This window comes from Hakea prostrata, chromosome 2 (genome assembly GCF_041222555.1).
Source record: "Hakea prostrata isolate BN-2017 chromosome 2, UWA_Hpros_2, whole genome shotgun sequence".
Classification (NCBI taxonomy): Eukaryota; Viridiplantae; Streptophyta; class Magnoliopsida; order Proteales; family Proteaceae; genus Hakea; species Hakea prostrata.
Window position 1 is genome coordinate 10,761,649 of NC_142601.1, and position 15,509 is coordinate 10,777,157.

At 37.6% G+C, this 15,509-nt stretch overlaps 1 long non-coding RNA gene and 1 pseudogene across 5 annotated transcripts; one reads left to right on the forward strand and one right to left on the reverse strand.

Annotated features, from left to right (window-relative positions):
- The first annotated feature begins 1,319 nt into the window (after positions 1–1,319).
- LOC149023703 (uncharacterized) lies at positions 1,320–10,677 on the forward strand. 5 transcript variants are annotated; one of them, XR_016171560.1, is made up of 7 exons: positions 1,320–1,859; positions 4,148–4,233; positions 5,255–5,679; positions 5,837–6,006; positions 6,618–6,687; positions 9,999–10,153; positions 10,383–10,677. It is a non-coding gene; the product is annotated as an uncharacterized LOC149023703 (long non-coding RNA). The 5 variants fall into 5 exon arrangements; XR_016171561.1 differs by having other exon boundaries at positions 5,582–5,679; XR_016171559.1 differs by having other exon boundaries at positions 4,148–5,679; positions 6,615–6,687.
- Positions 10,678–11,490: 813 nt separating this feature from the next.
- On the reverse strand, positions 11,491–13,787 carry LOC149023704 (UDP-glycosyltransferase 73C25-like; annotated as a pseudogene).
- Positions 13,788–15,509: the final 1,722 nt, after the last annotated feature.

The following is a 15,509-nucleotide window of genomic DNA, read 5'->3' on the forward strand; positions in this document are numbered from 1 at the left end:
CATAAAGTAGGGCTCCAGTTGGCTTGAGAGCATCTTGATCTATCTTTAGATGTTAGAAAGCATCCAAAGACAAAATGTCTGTTGATGATCCGGTGTCAACTAACACTCTATAGACCATGTGATTAGGTAACTCGACCTTGATAACTATTGCATCATCATGGGGTGTGTGGACATCCACAAGGTCATTTTCCAAAAAATTAATCCATTCACAATGAACAAAACGTGTAACAGTTGAGAGCTCAACGGTGCCTACCACATGAGTACTTTATTTAGCCTGCCAAATAGACTTAGGAGTGGGTCTTCCAAAGATTATACTAATCCTAGGAAGATCCTCGTCCCTAGAAGTCATGGAAGCTTTCCCACTTGACTCAGTCCTTTATCTAGAAGGAGTCCTACTACATCTTCTCAACTCATTTTAGATGGATTTTAACTCCCCTAACATTTAGGTCTACTGTTGTAGCCAAATCTTTGTTGCATGCCCTCCAAAGAAAAATTTTAATTTTTGGAAAAGTTTTGCATTGCCATACCTCTTCCCATATATGCGGTGGAATATTTTCCTCTCCGCCTATGGATGTAGCACACCTCATTGGTGTGTGAACCATATTAAATCTCTATGATTTTTATTTTGTTTCTATTTCAATTAGCTATTTCTTAGTGTTGGTTTAACAATTACATTTTATGATGAATCATCAGAGGTGATGCTATTTTCTAATAGATATCTAAATAACCAACTAGTGTTCTATGAAGGTGTTTGAATGGCAACAAACAAGCGAAGAGAAAAGAAGATTTGGGCAACGGAGAAGCCAAGCACACAAGAAAAGAGACAACAAGGCACGAGAAAGATAGCGGCAAGGAAAGGAGAGAACAAAGCAGCGAAAACGCCAAAGGAAAAGGGCGGAAGAAAGCGAACACGACGGGTTTCAAAACGCGCGCGCGAGCCGGACGGCGGAAAGACGCGGCCCGACGCACGATAACACTTTAACGGCGTTTTTTACAAATGCCGTTGTATATCCCTTTCACATTGTATAAGAGTTTGTAACTAACGGCGTTTCCCAGAAACGCCGTAGTATAACACATTTATCGGCGTTTGTAGAAAACGCTCATTGTATGTCCTAGTATAACACTTTTAACGGCTTTTTTAAAAAATGCGATTGTATATCATCGAATGACACTTTTAACGGCTTTTTTTACAAACGCTGTTGTATGTCCCTTTCATTTCCTCCCCTAGCAGTTCTCATTAATTGTATAGGACTTTGTAACAGCTTTTGTATGTATGTCCCTTTCACTTCCCCTCCTGCATTTCTCATTTAATAGGACTTTGTAATGGTGTTTCCTGCCGTATAGCACTTTCAACTTACAAACGCCGTTGTATGTCTTGCAGCGGTGTTTGTTTCTCTTTTAGCGGCACCGCTTCCCTAATTCCTCCCGCCCATGCCCGCGCTACATTTCACTTTGGGGAAGACAGACTGGGTCAAAAAACGAAAAACCTGCGCCTAATTCTCTTGCCCAATCCTCTGGCTCTGTCGCTCTCGCTCTCGCTCTCAATCCCTCTGTCTCGCGCTCTCTCTCACAATCCCTTTGGTTTAAAAGTGACGTGTGAGTTAGCATACCAGCTTGCAATCTGTCTCGAGGTTTAAATCAGTGATTGGATCACTGAACTTGTTCAGAGGTTTCATTTGGTCGATCAGACGATAGTTTTAGTTTGCTCGACTCTCTTGTTCACTGAATCAAAAGATAGTTTGCTTTCGTTTGGTCATATCTCTCTTCTGCTTATGGTTTTCGTTTATCTGATTACAAAGAGATCGGGGTGGAAGCCAGACCAAGTATACGGAGGAGAGAAGATCTACTAGTCTGTAAAGGTATGGAATTCATTTTCTCTTTTCGTCTAATTTACTCTCTGTTCGAAGTAAGGAAATGGCAGAATTACCAGATATCTGTCATTGCAATCTGTTGATATACATTTTAGCAGTATGAGTGAGCCTCCTTTGTGTGTAATTTATTACTTATTCTTGTGCTTTGTAGAAATGGCAGAATTACCAGGAATCTGTGATTGCAATCTGTTGATATACATTTAGCAGTATGAGTGAGCCTCCTTTGTGTGTAATTTATTACTTATTCTTGTGCTTTGTATGTCAGGTAGATCTAGATGTTATTGCTGTTTATTAATTTATTACTTATCCTTTTGTGTAACTTCCTTCTTTAATTGGATCCAGTCTGCACCACCGTTGATTAATGCCTCCTTTTTGGTCTTCTGTGAGTGAGTGTAAGTGAGAGACAGGGAGTGATATTCTTATCTTGCAGAGATAGTAGAGTGTGTATGTGAGTTTCGTATAAACTGGGGAACAAGGTTGTGTAATTAGCTATTAAAATGCTATTCATACAATTATTAGCAAACAAGGTTGATTTCTAAAAACAAACTTTTCAAAGCCAATTTCTGGAGATACCCTATATTTTCCAATGTAGTGGGACAGAACTTCAGGAAGCCTAATTTGGTGGAGATAACACCTTTGTGGAGGCATTCACCTTCCATTTTCAATTGTGGTAGTCCAAAATCAACCTAATATGGCTTCAGTCCTACTTCATGGCAATTCCCTACTTTGGCCTTTCTTTAAGTTGGTTTCCCCAAAATTCTTCCTGTAAAACTACTTTGCATTTCTTTGTCTGAATTCTGATATGAATGGATAGAAACTCATCGCTTGCTCACATTTTTATTTTTTGGGTGGGGTAAGATTCACAATAGGATAAGGATTACTGAGCGGTGAAAAGAAATAAAATAAGATACTTTCATGTTGGAATTAATTATTTATCCAGGTCAGATATTCGATGAAAAAAGTTATCAGAACTTGTTTTGAAGTTTTTGCACCCACTTTTGGCCCTTGTGAACAACTCCTGAAATTTCAAGTAGGAATAGAGAAGGGGTACAAAATCAATAATATAGCTTTCAAAGAATCCCGCCTACTGCAGCTGATGCTTCCCCAGTTTGAATGCAGAAGAATTAACAAAAATGCCTATATATATATATATATATATATATATATATATATATTATTGTTTTTTGTTTCAAATCTCACTGCTGTATATTATTTTTGCTTCTATCTTCTAATCTATTTTTGGTTTTCTTACTTCATGTCCAACTTGAGTCAGCTTGATTTTCAAGTTCTTTTTTCATTCTCTGGTTCTAGGCTCTAGGCATTTTTGCATTGATTCATGCTGTACAGGGAATATTGTATTTACTCATGCTAACACATTCAATTTTTAGTCATCATATAAGAGATCATTTGAAACAAATATTATCGCATTGGCCATCTCCGATGGATTAATAGCCTGTATACAGGGCAGCATTAGTTTCTATATTTCCAGTTTAGCTGTCAATGATATATTTGTTTGTCTTACATCTACTCTATTCTTTACACAATAAGACCCATAAAACCAAATAAATGACTCCTCCTTCCATAGGATACAGATACAGAAAATGTTGGTCACTGAAGTTGCAGAAATAGGGTAGCAAGAGCACCTTGTCAGGCATACCACTATGGAAAAGCTTGTTGGTTGTTCTAAGCCTCCATGCTAGCATACTACCAGTGCCAATGCAAGGTTGTTTGTCTGCAGAATCAACCCAATACCTATGTACAAAACCAGAATCCCATAGACCTTTCAACTACTTATTTTAGGAAATTGGTCCTTAATCTGGGATTTTGATATTGGGGGTTCAATGTGTTTCTGAGTTACAGCAGATCATCTGCAATTTTTGAAAATTGAAAATCCCTTGCTTTAGTTTTGTATGTTTTCTTGCCTTGTAACGGTTTAATTCCTTACAACATGCTATTTTCTCAAGCAGTAAGTTTATAAACGTCTGCTTTCTAAGACTACTTTTTGTCTTCCAGTTGTCTTTAATATGTGAGATGAAATTCTTTTAAGCAGTCTGCTTAGCTTGATTGGTGATTTGGTTCTTTTTATTCAAGTTACAAATATCATTCCCTTTTGCAACTAAGTAGGCCTATCAATTGTCTTCTACTTTACTATGATTTGTTTTAAGTATAAGCCATTTCATTTATTTTTGCAATGATTTTTTTTTTCAATGTCATTAGCTTTAACTTTGTCAATGTTACTGTTTGGTGATATAATCAACCTTACGGTTTGTTGGTAGGTATCTCTCTGAGTTACTGGCAGAGCTGCACAAGCTTAATCCCTTTTTGCAGGTGCTGCCTCACAGTTATCGGTTATTGCATCAGGGTGAGTGTCAACTTTAAAATCTGCGTGAAATTGCCGAAGTTCATTCTGGATCTGACACAAGGCCATATTTCTTTACTTCTATGAGTTCTATCTGTGGAAGACTTTACATTCCTGAAAACTATTAATTTTGACAATCAGAGACATGGAACATATATATTTGGGCATCAATTCCCCATTCTGCTTTTCATTTCTGGCTTTAAAAAATGTTACCATTTACTCTCTTATGTTAAACACTTAAACTGCAAGCTTCAAATGGCAAATAAGTTTTTTGTATAATTCTCTTTTCTTGTCTGTGTGTTATGAGAATTTGGATGAGGGATGAATAGTTATATTAAGATCTCATCTGAAGAGGGGGAGAGAGAGAGAGACAGAGAGCAAGCAAGCGATGATAAGAGCTTTTAGTAAGGTTTTGGATGCATTTATATAGGGAAGACATGATCGACTAATGCCCTAAAAATGCTATAAGTTGAGAAGAGGCAAGTGAATTTTAAAGTTAGGGAGCAGAAACCCAAAACCTGAATCACATTTAATAGTTCTATGGAACATGGTTCTTGGATGGTTTTTCAGTTGGTGCTTCTTGAAGGATGTTGTTAAGACTATGGACACTAGTGTAATGTTACTTGTAACATTCTAGAAAATGCTTATAACATGCACTATGTCTTGGAGATAAGTTGTACTTGCTGATAATTGATGAATGATTACTGTGATAAATCTGTGTTTGCTTCTGTTGTTTGTTATGGAGTAAATTGTTTCAAGTCAAGAAAACTCTTAGGCTGTCTGTCCCCCTAAATGTGGAATCCTTTGTGGGATCTATATGTTGCCGATGATGGAGGGTGTTTGATGCCAAGGCATTTTGTTCTCTTGGATAATTGCTTTTCTGGTTTTATGCATAACTTGTTTCTGTCCCAAGTTACACAGTTTATCCTTTCTATTTTCCAAGTGATGCTTTGCGTACAAAATTGCTTATAAGTTGCTTGTTCAAGTACAGTTTTTCTTTTTACACAAGAATTCTAACTGACAGCAATAAGGAGGACAGCAAGCACTCGGCCATTTGGGGACAACCACTCCTGTAGTCCTGTGCACATCGGGTCAAGTCTGATTTTGAGTGTTAAACAGTTGGAGGGGAAGGTTGGGGGAAATGTAGGAATCGAGGGAATGGTATATTGAGAGAAGTAGGGAATAGAGGGGAAGAAAATTTTAAGGGCTGTTGCAAGGAAGAGCTGCAGGGGTAGAGCAGAGTGCTCTTGGGTAGGCTGTGGTGAGGTGTTTTGCTGCTGAGTTGACGAGGTTTCATTACTGAACTTATATTGTAATATTTTCTTTGTTTTACTGTTGAATATTGATAAAGAGCAATTACAAGCTGAGAGAGACCTCAGTGCTGCACTGGAGGTTGGTTTGAGCATGTCTTCCGGACAGCTTTCTACGACACGTGGTATGAATTCCAAGGTTTATACTCTCTTCTTATTAGAAAACTTTGTAGGATTGTTACTTGAGAATCTATGTAACTTAACTCTCTCTTCTCCTTTCTCTCTAGAAAACTTTCTTGGCTCATTGATTGAAATTCTTTCTAATCCACACCTTTTGCTTATTACTGATCTTGAAGACAAGGGCAGAGCTGGAGGAGATTGCTCTTGCTGAAGCAGATGTTGGCAGGTTGAAGCAAAAAGTTGCAGAACTGCGCCTTCAACTAAATCAGCAACGATAGCATCACTTTGGGTCCTTCTCTGATGCATCAGACCGCTATCAACATGTCCAAAATCTTAATTCACAACAGTAAGATGTGTTAACTTTAGTTACTAATGTTTGTTCCATCCCTTCCTGTCGCAGTATTTTAATTTCAGTTGTATCTATGAAATTTTTATTTTTCATTCGTTATGAAAATTGCACCGTATGCAACATGGGGACTTTGAAGTGATTACTTATTAATTGAAATAGGTAACCATTGTCAAGCTGGCTTTTCCTCCCTTCTTTGGATGAATTGGTTGTTTTTTTTTTGTCTTTTAGGTATGCCAGGTAAATTTCGAATTGAGTAAAACCTAGCTCATATAGCATGTGATGAGTGATATACTATTTTGTCTTGCAACATACTTTTTGGGAGTGTGAAAATTGAGATACTGTGTTGCCTTGATTTCACTTCCTTTTCAAAATGTAATTAAAATTATCCTTAGGATCTGGAGTTCCAGTATTATGATTTGGATGAAAATTTGAGTGTATGGTTGACCATTTGCTGATGTGTTTGATAAACATGCTTGTTTTGTACTTTTACCAGCTCAGTGCAGGATGCATGAATTTTTCTCGTGGAACTGCAAAATAATCTTAGGTTTTACTTTTGATTTTTTCTTTTCTCATCTGATTTACCTTGTAATTTCTGATGGCTACAGGAGGAAGTTTCTTCAGCAAGATTTTGACATGAGCCTTGCTTTTGTTAATCATGAAAGGAAACAAAAAAGTGAGGTAAATAGCTTCAAAAATCTTTTTGTTCTTTACTTTGATTTTGCTTGCTCTCAAAAACTGGTAGATGCAGGGTATCTGCTATTTATATAAAATACAAATGGGGAAATGGAGGCAGAAGATGCACATTTTTTTGTGATGCACTTATCTATATGGCACATGCATTTTGTTTTCTTATTCAGGGTTGTGAGAAGTTTATCTGGCTTTGATATATCTATGTATACCCTTAGGAATTTAACATAAAACCACTAAGCAATATTTTGATGAATCCAATAAGTCCCAGTGCAACGTCCATGCATTGTATCTGACAGAGGTAATTTTAGGAAGTCCAGATGTCTATAATTGGATGAGTACTGGTGGTTAAAGAGGACATTATTGCTATTTTAAATGAGCACATTCATCTGAAGTTAGCTAGGTCTGCTAGGAGATGATCCAGGGAACCAGCCTCAGCTGAAATAACCACCTTACATTTTTATTTTACCTGGAATAAGAGTCTAAATATAACCTGAAGGTGATGCCGGTTTTTGTAACAATCGATCCTCAACTGGATAGTCCTTCGCAACTCCAAGCTTACCTTAAAAGGTCGTTATGTTCTTCCTTGCATGCACATTGAATCCTTTCCTTATCTTAGTAACCTTTGTGGGTCTCACTCACTTTATCCTTTGTTTTCTCAAACTGCAGAATTTGACCCAAGAATAGTAGGATTAACTGTTAGGGATAATGGAATGCACAATTACGAACAGAGAAGAACACAAGCAAAGCACACAAGGGGAATTTAACGTGGTTCGGCAAAACCATGCCTACGTCCACCAGAGAGAAAAATAGTTTCACTATTTCCAGGAAACCTCACACCACTCTTACACCCACAAAGTGCTACACTTTGCTTGCTCCCAATCATTATCCTCAGGATGGGTTCCCCAATCCCCTACAGGGATTGACTCCCCAATCTCCTACAGAGATTGATAATTATAGGTTATCCTACAGAGACTATTTATAGGGAAACCTAAAACCCTAATCCCAATGTAATTATAAATTTACCCCAGTATTAGTAATTGACCTAAACCCTGTTTCAATTATAAATACAACCAAAATCATAATTACATGGACACAGAATACAAGACACCCAAACCCAACATTAACTGGGTTTGCTTCTTCCATAAGACCAGTTGGTTAACAGCCAACCGCTCTACCACTGAACTACTGAGGAACAACGGGAGATTCGATCTCATAGAGTTCAAATCCCATTCTCAACCCACGACCAATATGAACCCGAAGCTTCCTTCGTAACTCCCGGAACTTCTTCGTAGTCGCTCCGTTCCATGCCTCATTTCATAGGGAACCTCAAAGTGGCCCTATTTCATTATATTCCATCTAAGACAAATGGCTCAGGAGTGTCGGGTTTATTTCAAGAAGACTGAAGAAGACGGGGATGATTATCTCATTGAGTCTTCTCACAACATGTAAGCTCATGAGTCATGCCCAGCTTGCACTTTCTTTGTCAATGTTGACCCAACACATGAATTTTGGGTTTGAGTTATAATCCATATTAAAACAAACAGGTATCTGATTGACCCAAACTTGGAAATTATAGGATGCTTTGGGTTTGAGTATGATGGAGAACAGCTGGCTGAAGCAACATTCAAGGAAGTGACGAAAGCTCCCAAGTAACAAGCCTTCTTCATTGATTTACAAGCTATCTATTCTCACATGAACTGTTGGGAAAAAGTACAACGCAAGTGTACATTGTCGTAACAAGTAATATAATGATAAAAGATCGATCCCTCGAAGACTATAGATTAAGTACCAAATTAATTATACCAATTTTATTTGAACAAATAATAAGGAAGATAATTATTCTAAACTATATTGCAAATTGAAAGTTAAATTGAGATTATTAATTGCTAAAGACCTAGGGGTCAGATTTCACCATAACTAAGCATTCCCACCCTTTTCTCCCTCTTTATAATTTGAGAAATATTTTCCGATTGATACTGAGATTCCCTTCCTATCTATTAGCTCTCTCGAGTACTAATAGAAATTCCCTCAATTGCTAACCACAACAGTGGGTTACAATAACTGAGAAATCATTAAACTCAATGGAGTTCAAGAACATTGAAAGAACATTACAGAGGAGTTCAAGAACATTGAAAGAAGATCAAGAAAAACTATCGAAGCCAGACTCCAAAGCCAACCAATGTCACCTGGTTTGACTCTCCGCCCTCCAAAGCTCCCAAAACGTCCTCCCCCTCTCCCGGAGTTGCCTCCTATAGATTAATAAACCGAGGAATCAAACCGAGTTCACCGACAACCAAGGAGGTTTGACGAGAATCGGACTAACAGAGACTCCAAGCATAACCCACCGTTGGATTGAAGACCAAGAAGTCGGAAGCTCCCTCCCAAAATGGCTCGACGGACACCAAGACCATCCGAGAAGACTGACAAAACGGACAGAGACACCAAACGGGATTCTTCTATCTTCTATTTGAATTGGATTCTTCTTCCTCTTTTCCCTTCTTTGATCAAACCTAAAAGGAAATAAACATAGAAGCATGCAAGGACTCATTCTCTCTATGTTTTTTGACTTGAGGTAGGACCTGCAATAATACCGATTTGATTGATAATTTCCTACACGTAAAAGTAATAAATATTGATTAGAATTTGTTAGGAAATATATAAAATCACCAAAATTATAGAAATTAAAGGAAAGGGTGCAACATATTCATTTTCATATTATATTAGGGTAAATTGATTTAAAACAATTGTAAATACATGGAAATATAGTTAATTAATCATATAAAATAATATGCATGAAATCAACTTATCATGAACCACTAGTGTAAGACCCATCATTTCTTTGAATACGTTTTCCCAACACATGATAGAGGACATTAAGTCTAGATGTAAGATATTGTGATCATATTTGACCTGGTGGAAATTTTCTGCATTTTTCGAATACAGGGTAGAAACAATGTCAGATGAAATATGAAATGAGAATCGACAATTAAAGGGGGGGGGGGGGGGAATAAAGAAAAAAAATGTGTTGACTGATACTTGCAATTTTGCCTGCTGAACTTGATTTAATTTCTTAAGGAACATGCTCCTATTAGCCTAGATATTTCTGTTACCCGATATATTATGTCTAGGTTCCTTAGAGCTGATGGTCATGAATCCTGAGCTGTTGTAAGATGGTTGTGCTTGTTGAAACTAAATTTAGTATATGTGAACAATCAGTGTTAAAATTTAATTGAAAGTTAGATTTATTAAGAATGAATGTCAGCCTCTACCTTTGTAGTTGACCAAATTGCTTGGTGCAGATATTCTTCTTTTGGATGTTGCTCCCCTTACTCTTGGTATTGAAACTGTTGGGGGAGTGATGACCAAGTTGATTCCAAGGAACACTGTTATTCCAACGAAGAAGTCTCAGGTTTTCACCACTTACCAGGACCAGCAGACAACTATCTCCATTCAGGTAACCATGATTTCCTCCATTCTTACCACTACATGGGAAAAGTATTAGGATTCAACCTTGCTTTGTTTACACAACACTAGAATGTTGGCAACGGTTTTCATCATTCTATTGAGTTGATTGCAAAAAGGGTTGACCTCTTTGTCCCAGATTTTATCTGCCGAACATGAAATTTTGCATATGTAACATTCATTTTATACATATTTTATTTGTAATTTATGATGTTTACCAGGTGTTTGAAGGTGAATGGAGTCTGATTCGTTGAGTCTGTGGTGAAGCTGAAGCAAATCGACATTGACACAATTCTAACAGAACTATACTATCTACAGTTTAAGTGATGAAGAACGAAAGAGAGAAGCAGTTGGATTACTGCCAGAGGAGTGATTGAAGACTACTGCTATCCTATTACCTCCTTCTAATGGTTAATCTGTACATTTTAGATTATTGATTACATGATTCAACTATACATTTTTGGATTGTTGGTATATGTATAATGGAAAGTGGCACATTTACATTTGTAAAATTGAATTTGGATTGATAAAATTGGATATTCATTTGTAAAATTGAATTTGGATTTTTGGAACCAATTTTTTTTTTTTTTAATTAAAAAAACTTATCAAAAACGCCGCAACAAGAACTTTTAACAGCGCTTCATAGAAATGCCACAACAAGCACTTCTAACGACGTTTCCTGGAAATACCACAGCAAGCCCTTATAATTGCGTTTCTATGAAATGCCACAACAAGCACTTTTAACGGTGTTTCATAGAAATGCCGCAATAAGCACTTTTAACGAAACGCTGCAACAAGCATTTTTAACGGTGTTTCTAAAAAACGCCAGTAAATGTGCCGTCATAACTAACCATCACCGGCGCTTGCATTTAGTACCGCTATAACAATACAACAGTGCTTTTGCCGGCAGTTTTTGAAACGCCGGGAAAAGTTTACAGCGGCATTTTTAGACTTATAGCGGCACTTTGTAAACACTACCGTAGGTCTATTTTCTTGTAGTGTAGGTATCTCTTCCTTTTTTGTATAAAGATATGAGATGTTTTCTACTTGCTCTAACATTCTAAAATGAAACTTTAGTTTCTTGATTTTCCTATCAAAATGTGTGTTTTGTTGATGAGTTTATGAGTGCTATCTTTGAATATTCCTTGCAAGTAGTTACTTTTTTCGAGTGCATGCCACTGGCGTCTAGAAGTTTCAAATCTTAGAGGTGAGAAATCCACAGTCAACCGAGTCTGTAAAATAAGGAGATGTTCAAGTACCTTAAAGAGATTACATTTTCATATACTCCATTCAATTACGTATTTATGTTAGAAAGATGGGTAACAGCAATACAGATCTCACACAAGTCCTATAATTTTTGTTTTGGAGTCTTGTACTTTCTCTCTGTATGGTATTTCCAACAGTTTTTGTGATGGTCCAAGTGACATGTGATTATCAAGCTGAAGACTACTGATGCTCATGTCGATCATAAAAACAGGAAGGAAAAACAAACAACATTTTTGCCAAATAACAAGAAGTCTAGGAGTAACAAACATTATCTAGTTATTGCTTACGATCCATTCACCTCTTCGACCAATAATAGTTCATGAACCCTGAAGCAAATGCATGACACTATTCAACTCATCTCCTTGATTGTTTCCAAATGTTTCTGTCTGACCTGGTGCATGATATCATGAATAAAGAGTGAAATGTTGAGATGAGAAGAACCCTTCTCTTCAACTGCTCTTCTTGCCATCTCCCCCACTTCTCTCACTTTCTTCCTCATCAATTCAACTTCCTTTCCACCATCCATTAACATCCCTATAGCGCTTTCAACCTCTTCTCCCTTCACATACACCCCAAGCTGTTCACCTTGTCCGAGCTCACAAGAAATGTCCACACCAATCCTTATTCCAATCCCCAAAACCTGCACTCACAGCTTCTAAAGTTGAATTCCATCCACAATGTGTTACAAACACTCCCCAAACACTCCCACAGCCTTGTGCGACAAGATTAACACTTGTGGCGCCCATCCCTTAATCAAGAGCCCTCTTCCTTTCATCCTCTCTTCAAAATTTTCTTCCAATAACCATTTCTCCAATTCAGCCGATGGTTTGTTTTGGTTTCCTTGTCTTATCACCCACACAAATGGGTGATTTGATCTCTCCAAAGCTAACCCAATCTCAATCAATTGTGAAGTAGCCAGAGGACATAAGCTTCCAAGACAAACATAAACGACAGACTTTGCTGCTTTCGAATCCAACCACTTCAAGCATTGGTCCTCAGCAATCACTGCTTTATTACCTCTGTCAATCTTATCTGAAGCTTTGTTATTGTATAATGAAACAGGACCAACACACCAGACTTTCTTCCCCATCAGATTCTGGTACTCATCCACATAACATGGTTCTAATTCATAAAAGCTGTTGATCACTACACCATCCGATGTTCGTTCGGCCTCTCTAATATTTTTTCGTAGTTCTAGGAAGGTGGGTTCATCATCGCGAACAGTCGTCATAATCTGAGCCTTTGTTAGCTCAATTTGATGAGGCATGCCTTGAATCACAAAGGGCTTTGAATCGGATTCGACAACTTCATGTGGCTTGTAGCGGAGTAAGTTTTGGTTGCACAAATGACTGAAGCAAGACATTCCAGTGAAGAGAAACCTGGGAATTCCAAATTTCAGTGCCGTTTGAGATGTCCATGGAAGACAGACGTCAGAGATTAAGCAGCATGGTTGTGGCTTCGTTTCCTGAAGAAATTGCTCTAAACCTGGTTGAAGCGTGCTTACAGCGTCAAAGAAGTTCTTGAACATTGCTCTTGATGGGACATTGTCGAGATTCTCACACCCTTCTGGTAGCCCAAATTCTGTAGATGGTAAACGAAGCTGGAGAAGTCGGATCTGAAGGCCAGCTGCGGAGGCACGATCGATGATGGATTTGAATCGAAAAGCGTAAGAGGAGTAGTGACGGTAAATATGTTTAAAACTTTATATAAAATTATTATTTTAATGGCTTTATCCATGGTTTATTTAGTCCCACAGGGGAGAGGACGAATATGGTTTTATATAGAAGAGCGGGATTATAATTTACGAACCATAGTGACCCGTGATTATAGATAGATATATATATTAATATTAATATATCATATGACGGGACTGGGACTTATACGTGGAGATGCCATTGGTGGCACCTCCGGGAGGTCGTGGAGGTCCTTCTGAAGAGAGTTGAGCTGAAGGTACCCTCCGCCCTTTAGCTATATAACTCCTTCGCCCCCCCCCCCCCCCCCCCCCCCCCCCCCCCCCCCCCCCCCCCCCCCGGAAGGCGGGGGGAGTCCCAACCAGTGACGATGGTGATGGTGATGCCTTGCTGGGCTAGTAATCTAGCAATGTCTATCATCGGAATCATGTGGCCTTGAGCCATTAAGGGAACCAGAATGAAGTGGAGCTCATGCTTATCAATGGACTCCATGGAAGTTGAAAATCTGAAAGAGATTAATACGGGTAGTTTGAAGTTCGATGGACACACAAACTGAAGGAAAAGGCTTCAGAGCTGCTCATATCAGTAACACAGAATGTAGTATTTGCTCATGAATCCACTGAACTAGTAAGTGGGTTGTATGAGTGAAAGTTGTTCTGAAAAGCAAAAAGAGACAGTGCATGCTAAGGGGGTTTGTGAGACATGAGCTGGCCTCGGTTGGCACACATAATGGTAGAATACATTTATTGGTCAAAAATAGAAGTGCCAGTAGAATTTCTTTCCAATAAAAAAAATAATAATGGCAAAACACACACATTGATTGGTGAAGGGACAAGGATTCAAGTCTCTACAATTCTCGTCCCTACAATTTCCTGTAATTTCTATTAGAATTGTAACAAAGTAGCAGTTAATTATTGAAATGTCATATTTAGAACTCAATTAAAAATTGAATATAATAAATCCTTAAAGGGTCTGTTTGGTTACGTGAGTCTGGAAATTTCAAATATCTAAAGATTTCAATTCTATGGAATCATAATTTATAAAATAAAATGTTTGGTTGTGGAATGAAATTTGTAGATTCATCCTAAAAAACTATTTGATCGACGTGATTTTTGTGAATATGCAAATGTATAGCTATTTTGAAATCTCTGGATTTCACTCCTTACCCATAAATCTATAGATTCACGTTTTTAGTGTAAAAAGGTGAATCTCTAGATTTCATGAATCTAGAGATTTTTACAACCAAACAAGTATAATTCTCAGATTCATGAATCCAAAGATTTGAAATCTCTGGATTCATGTAACCAAAAAGGCCCTAAAATTTCTTTCAATTGTGTATCTCGTCTATTTCCCTAAGGCTTAATTTTAAAGATTTATAAAATTTAGTTCTTGATTGGATTCTAATTCTAACCTTAATTGTCACGTGTTACAATTTTATATAGAAATTATAGATTATTGCAATGGGTGGGAATTGTAGAGGATGAGAACTCGCTTGGGGCTCGGTGGGTGTAGTCTCTTATGTAGAAGCAAAAAGATCAAAGAGATTATGGATTCAGACTTTTGTATTTAAAAGTAACAAATTAGAAACCTCGGTCTTTGCCTCATCTTTATGGTAAAAACCATCGTATGAACTTATGAAACCGTTTTGCTTTTTAACTGTGAATTCCCCAGATGCTCATGGTTTTCTATAGGGGTGTCAAAATCTAACCCGAACCTTTAAAATCGGACCGAACCGGATCGCTATAGCCTGAACCGGACCGAACCGAAGCTTAATGGGCTGTGTTTGGGCTGAACAACCTCAGCCCGCAATGGTTTGGGCTGGGCCGGGCCAGCCCGTGTGCAGCCCGCTAGCCCGAACAATTTGCCCCAAAACCAACCCGAACTAGCTCGTTAAACCCGTTATAAAGAAATAAAATAAATTAAATTTAAATGTAAAAGACAAGAAAAACCCTAAGTATCCATTGTTTTCTTTAATTGTTTTGCTTTGGAATATGCAAACAACAAACTTGTCAAAGCTTTCGCCATTTGGAAGATGGACTTAGTAAATATTTAGCAAGTGTATTATCATTTTAAAATCTTTTAATGCTTTATTTTGATCCATTTTTACAAGTATCAAGAAGGGGGAGGAAAATAAGCCAGAGAACCCATTAAAATTCATCAAGATGCCAACTTTCTTTTGTTTATTAGTTCTATAAGTTTAATTTCTTTGTAGAAAAAAAGTTTTTGGTTCTGAGCACTCAACACAAAAGACTTGGAGATAACTTAATGCTTATATGTGTTTGCATACTCTTGATAAATTGCATATATTAACAAAGTACTCAAAACATACCGTTAATAAACTCAAACTCAAACTCAAACCGTTAGTAAACCCAATTCTAAACCGTTAGCCCA